The sequence below is a fragment of the Salvelinus namaycush genome, chromosome 31, assembly GCF_016432855.1.
Source record: "Salvelinus namaycush isolate Seneca chromosome 31, SaNama_1.0, whole genome shotgun sequence".
Lineage (NCBI taxonomy): Eukaryota > Metazoa > Chordata > Actinopteri > Salmoniformes > Salmonidae > Salvelinus > Salvelinus namaycush.
In genome coordinates, this window is record NC_052337.1 from 46,222,425 (window position 1) to 46,228,640 (window position 6,216).

Below are 6,216 nucleotides of genomic sequence, written 5' to 3' on the forward strand. Positions count from 1 at the left end.
TGGTCGGCCCTGCCTGCTCCTTCGGGCCCTTCGGCCCCTTCGGTCCCATCCGGGACGCTCGGCTGGCCTCCCCGTGTTATAGCACCGAGGTCGTGCACTGAGTTGTTGGGGACAACTGGTCCCTGCCGGGGTCACTCAGACCCGGCCCAGACAGAGGGGAACAACTCCTAACACAGGCCCCGGGTCACTCCGACCCAGCTCAAGACAGGGGTAGGAGGGTTACAACATACACCTTGCTAACGCTGCCGGGGTCACTCTGACCCAAGCCCCCGGGACAGAGGGGAACAACTCATAACGCAGGGCCTACAACAGGGCCCGGGTCACTGTGACCCGGCCCAGACAGGGGTAGGAGGGTTACAACATACACCTTGCTAACGCTGCCAGAGTCTCTCTAACCCACACAGACACTGGGAATCGACTCGTAACGCTGGCCGGGGGTAACTCTGACCCGCCGAGGCAAGGGGAAGGTTGTGTAACAACAGCCATACCCGAAAGGCACAATTTCCACAACCAAGGGAAAGTAGTTTGTAGGGGGGCGTTTTTAGATTCGATATCCAAACTCACACGGGGCCCAAGGGCCCGTATGGGGCAGACACGCCGTATTCGACACAGGCCCTTGCCCGGAATGTTGAGAGTGTCAATTTTGGGGCAGGACCTTTTACTAGTATCCAGCAGGTGGTGGTGTTGGGTCACTGTGACCCCGGCCTGCCGGGGTCTCTCTGACCCACACAGACACGGGGGAAGCGACAGGTGACGCTGCCGAGGGTCACTCTGACCCCTCTGACGTCACTATGACCCCGCCCACGCAGGGGCAGGAGGGTTACAACATACACCTTGCTAACGCCGCCGGGGTCACTCTGACCCCTCTGACGTCACTATGACCCCGCCCACACAGGGGCAGGAGGGTTACAACATACACCTTGCTAACGCTGCCGGGGTCACTCCGACCCACACACAGACACGGGCAATCAACTCGGAACTGCCCGGGGTCGCTCTGACCCGCCGAGACAACGGGAGGGTTAAGTAAAATGGCGGGAAACGGGGGAACCCATGAAAAGCGCTTCGCCCTACTTTCACTTTGGATCTTTCTTCTTTTTCCTTGCTAGCTTTGTCTCTTTCTTTTTTATCCTTGACAACGGGAGAATGCACCGTTCCCGGAGGTACTGCAATACCGGGTCGATGCGTGGAGCGGACGGAGCAAGCCCCATTTCCGACTCCCTGTTCGAAAAATCCATTTAATATGTAGTCCCCCGATGGGGGACGTATCAGATATTAAACTGATAAGAACAGATTTTTTTTTTTTTTTATAAAATATTTATTACCTTTCAAAAACCAACAATAATCTCCCGTATTTTCACAAATTCAAAATATATTTCTCTAACCATCAAACAAAAAAACTCTATCCGCAATTTAAACAATAACCATACCCAATCAAATAAACATCTAGGGGAACATCCTCCCTCCCCTTCCCCTCTCCCATCTACCCACCATACCAAAAATGTCACCCAGGGCCATCTCCCTGTCCCTGACCTATAGGTGTTAAGGAGGAAAAGGTAGAAAGAAAAGAGGAAACACCCGAAAGTCCTGCCCCCTCCCCCTCCCCCCTCCCCCCCCCCCACCACCTCTCCCCTTCCCATTGTCCACAGTCTCCCCCTTTTTCTTCTTCTTCTTCTTTTGGATATGCACCAAAGAACCACTTTTTTCTCTTGCCCTATCCCTCTCCACATACAATCCCTTCTCCCTCATCTCCTCCCCAAACACCCTATCATATCTGACAAGCTCCATCCTAAATTCTCTATTCCCCATCATCCTAACCTCCATCTTACACCTCTCCAAATTCCGACTATTTTCCTCCTTCCCCCAATTTTCCATCGACTTTTTCCCGTCCTCCATCTCCAACATTCTCCCATATACTAGCCTTTTCTGCTCTTCCACCCTCCTCTCTTCTACCCTACCTTCCTCTATCCCCTTCCCCTTCCTTTTCCCCCCTTTTCCTCCCTCTTCCCCCTCCACCTCTCCTTCTGTCCCCACCCTACCCTCCTGATCCCCAGACAAAAACTTCTCCCTAACCACCTTCTCAAATTCTCTCTTCACCCTCTCAAATTCCCCTTCCCTCCAACCCTTTACCGGCCCCTTCTTCTCTATCCTCTCCCTTATCATTCGAAGGACTTCCTTTTTCCTTCCCATGTCCAACTCCTCCCCTTCTTCTTCCTTCCTCTCCTCTCCCCCTGTCTCTACCTCCATTTCCGAATCCTCTACTTCTGCTTCCTTCCTCTCTTCTCCCTCTTTCCCCTCCTCCTCTCCTTCCCTCCAAACCCTCTTTCCGTCTTCTCCTTTCTTCTCTTCTTCCCTATCACACCTTGCGTAATAACCCATTTTTCCCATCCTACCTTCATGTTCTATTTCCTGCCATTCTTTATATTTCCCCCTTACCCTGTCTATCTCTTTATACAACCCCTCCCTCCTCATCTCCTTTTCAAATTTTCCCTCATATTTCGACACCTGCCTATCAAAATCCTCTCCCTCCATGTCTAACACCTCCCTCCTAAATTTCCACCCTATATCCTTCAATTCCCCTTCTTTCAAAACCCCCTTTTCCTTCCTATATTCTTCTATTTTCCCGTAGACCAGTCTATCCATCATCTCCCTTCCCACATTCCCCTCCTCCCTTAATATTTCCTTCTCCTCCTTTCTTTTTGCCTCTTTCTCCTCCTCCTCTACTCTGACCCCCTCCATCCCGGCCATCCCTCCCTCTGCCCCTACCACCTCTCCTTCCATCCCAACCACCTCTCCTTCTATCTCACACACCACTCCTTCCCTCCCAGCCCCCACTCCATCTGTCCCGTCCACCACTCCTTCTGACACGGCCACCACTCCCTCTGTCCCAGCCCCCACTCCATCTGTCCCGTCCACCACTCCTTCTGTTCCGACCTCCACTCCTTCTGTCCCGTCCTCCACTCCTTCTGTCCCAACCACCACTCCTTCTGTCTCGTTCCTCTTCTTCTCTTTCTCCTCTTCTCTTTGTGTCTCCTTCGGTACAGTTCCTCCTCCTCTGCCACCCCCTCCTGCGCGCTCCTCTCCTCTTCTACCCCCATCCCCAGCTCTCGCTCCCCCCCCTGCTGCAGACGCGTATGACCTCCGCCTGGCGGGGCAGTCCCGCCACAGGTGCGCCCCTGAGCCACACCCGTGGCATGTCTTAGGCTCGGCACAGTCCCTCGCCTCGTGCCCACCAGACCCACAGAACCTGCACTTTCTTTCACTGCACGAGGCGAGGGTATGGCCATAGGCCATACAACGCCTGCAAAAAGGAGGCTGACGGGCATAAAATAATGTCCCCCTATCAGCCCCCAGGGAGAACATTGCTGGAGGATGGAGGTAACCATCCAAACCCTTCGGGTCCTCCCTAAGAAGGACCTGGAACCCTCTCCTCCCTGTCCAGTATCCCAGGGAGTCCCTGAGGTACCTCGCTGAGGAAATGTTGTCAGCGTACCTCCCCAGATAAGCCCTCACATCCTCATCTTTCACATGTGGATTGTACATTGTGACTGTGACCACCCTTAAATTTCTCCTTGCCAGGCTGATCACCTCATAGTGGCACAGGGGTCTTGCTTCTTCCAGATCCTTTACCTTCTTCCTGATCTCCTCATATTTTCCCTCCGTGTATAACGTCACTTCAAAAGCCTTCTCCAATGGGTTACTCTGTAGGCACAGAACCTCCTTTACCCCTAACTTCAGAGTCTCCATCAAGATGGTCCTCCCGAACATCTCTCTCCCCCATGGCTCTACTTCCTTCTCCTTCCATATAAATCTTAAGGTATTCGCCAACCCTATCCCTGGAACCTCTCTTCTTTCTTTTCTCCCTTCCATCTTTCCCACCAAAAAGCCTCTCTTTTCAATTGCCACCAAAAAATATCCTTGAAAACCAACCTCTTTTACCAAAAACAATAAACTTTCCTCCCTCCGGGCTTCCCTCGACCTTCTGACTCAGCGAGCTCTGGGGCACCTCGGTACCAAGCTTGATCTGAGCCAAAAGGCCGAGAAGCGATAACCCACAAATGGAACCCTGCACCCGCCGGGCACCCGGGGGTCTCGGCAGACTTTGGCGGTTGGTTGGTTTGGCAAAAGGTGGCGGCTCCTCCTCCCCCCCCCACCCACCCACCCACCCACCCAACCTTTCCCTGGCGACAGACAGGCGGGTGTTTTTTATTTTATTTTTTAAAGTCGCTAATTCGTCTTTAAGTCACTAGCTCTTTACGCCTAGTGCGACGACTATTTGTTCAAAGCCCGGCAAATACGCCAGTCGTCGGGCTTGAACTCAATTGCCCTTAGCGACTACTTGGGAGTGAGTGGAAAAATACACCCACCGCTACGATTCTAAGTCAAACGCATGAGCAAAAAGTCTCTGCATCATCTCTGTCAATTTCTCTTGAAACAAGATATAGCGGGCTCTGCCAGAAGCAAAGCCCTTCCAAAAATACGTTGAACTCATGAGTGTTCCTCTCCACGGAAGTCTTTAGTAAAAGGCGAAAGGCTTGTGCGTAATGAAGAGAAACCAGAGTCGTATGGAAGTCAGAGGTCGGGGCCCGAGACACACACACTGTGCACTCTAGGCCGGTAACTCGCGGGTGGTCACCCAACCCACTCTGCCAACTTTTCGAGGGCTGTGTGTGGGTAAAAAGTCACAGACAGACAGACAGACAGACAGACAGACAGACAGACAGACACTCACTCACTATCCTGGCCAACGTTTTTTTTTTTTTTTTTTTTTTTTTTTTTTTTTTTTTTTAAGTAAAATGGCGGGAAACGGGGGAACCCATGAAAAGCGCTTCGCCCTACTTTCACTTTGGATCTTTCTTCTTTTTCCTTGCTAGCTTTGTCTCTTTCTTTTTTATCCTTGACAACGGGAGAATGCACCGTTCCCGGAGGTACTGCAATACCGGGTCGATGCGTGGAGCGGACGGAGCAAGCCCCATTTCCGACTCCCTGTTCGAAAAATCCATTTAATATGTAGTCCCCCGATGGGGGACGTATCAGATATTAAACTGATAAGAACAGATTTTTTTTTTTTATTATTTTATATAAAAAATATAAAATATTTATTTATTATCTTTCATAAACCAACAAAAATCTTCCATTTTTACATAATTTCAAATCATATCTCTTTGACCAACAAAATCATTCTCAAAACCTACTAAATAACCAACTCATATCTTCAATTTTTACATAAACACCAACTCAAATCTTTACAATTTACATAATTTTAAACTATATTTCTCTAACTAACAAAAATCCATCCAAAACTTAAACAATAACCATAACCAATCAATCAATTAACATCTAGGGGAAACTCCTCCCTCCCCCTCCCCTCTCCCATCTACCCACCAACACAAAAATGTCATTTAGGGCCATCTCCCTGCCCCACCCTCAAGGCCATCCCTTCACCCTCGTCCAGACTACTGACCGGGGACCCTATGTCACCATACAGGTAGCCTGTACCTCCCTCCATCGCCCAGCCCAGTGCCATCACCGGGAGGTCCAGCTCCTCCAGGGGTGTAAAAGAGGATGAAGGAGAGGGAGCCCACGAAGGCCCTGCCACTTCTCCCTCTCCCCCCCTCTCTCCACCATCTCTCTTCCTCTCGCTGTCCCCAAGCTCCACCCTCTTCTTCCTCCTCTTCTTCTGAATCGACCCCAAGGGGTCCATTCTCTCCCTCTCCCTATCCTCCTCCTCATACAAACCCTTCTCCCTCATCTCCTCTCCAAATCTCCTCTCCAAATTTCCAAGCACCCTCCTAAAAACCTCATCCCCCATCTTCCTAAACCACTTGGCAGAATATCCAGCAGCCTTCTCATTTTCCTCCCTCCCCCATGTCTCCCTTGGCCCTATATCCTCCTCCCTCTCCCGTAATGCCCCATACACTGCTCTTCTCATCTCCTCCTCTGTCCTACCTATTTTCTTTCTCCCACCCCCCTTCTCTATCCCCTTCTCCTTCCTTTTCTCTCCTTTTCCCTCCTTCCCTTCCTCCCCCTCTGACCCAACCACCACTCCTTCCATCCCGGCCACCTCTCCTTCTGTCCTGGCTACCACTCCTTCTGTCCCGGCCTCCCCTCCTTCTGTCCCGGCCACCACTCCTTCTGTCCCGGCCACCACTCCTTCTGTCCCGGCCACCTCTCCTTCTGTCCCGGCCTCCACTCCTTCTGTCCCAGCCACCACTCCTT

At 51.4% G+C, this 6,216-nt stretch overlaps 2 non-coding genes and 1 pseudogene across 2 annotated transcripts; all 3 read right to left on the reverse strand.

Moving 5' to 3' along the window:
• Window positions 1-1,138: 1,138 nt before the first annotated feature.
• On the reverse strand, window positions 1,139-1,319 carry LOC120026653 (annotated as a pseudogene).
• A 3,125-nt stretch (window positions 1,320-4,444) lies between these two features.
• LOC120026530 lies at window positions 4,445-4,561 on the reverse strand. Its single transcript, XR_005473105.1, has one exon. It is a non-coding gene; the product is annotated as a U5 spliceosomal RNA (small nuclear RNA).
• Window positions 4,562-4,903: 342 nt separating this feature from the next.
• On the reverse strand, window positions 4,904-5,096 carry LOC120026644. Its single transcript, XR_005473212.1, has one exon. It is a non-coding gene; the product is annotated as a U2 spliceosomal RNA (small nuclear RNA).
• Between the last annotated feature and the right edge of the window lie 1,120 nt (window positions 5,097-6,216).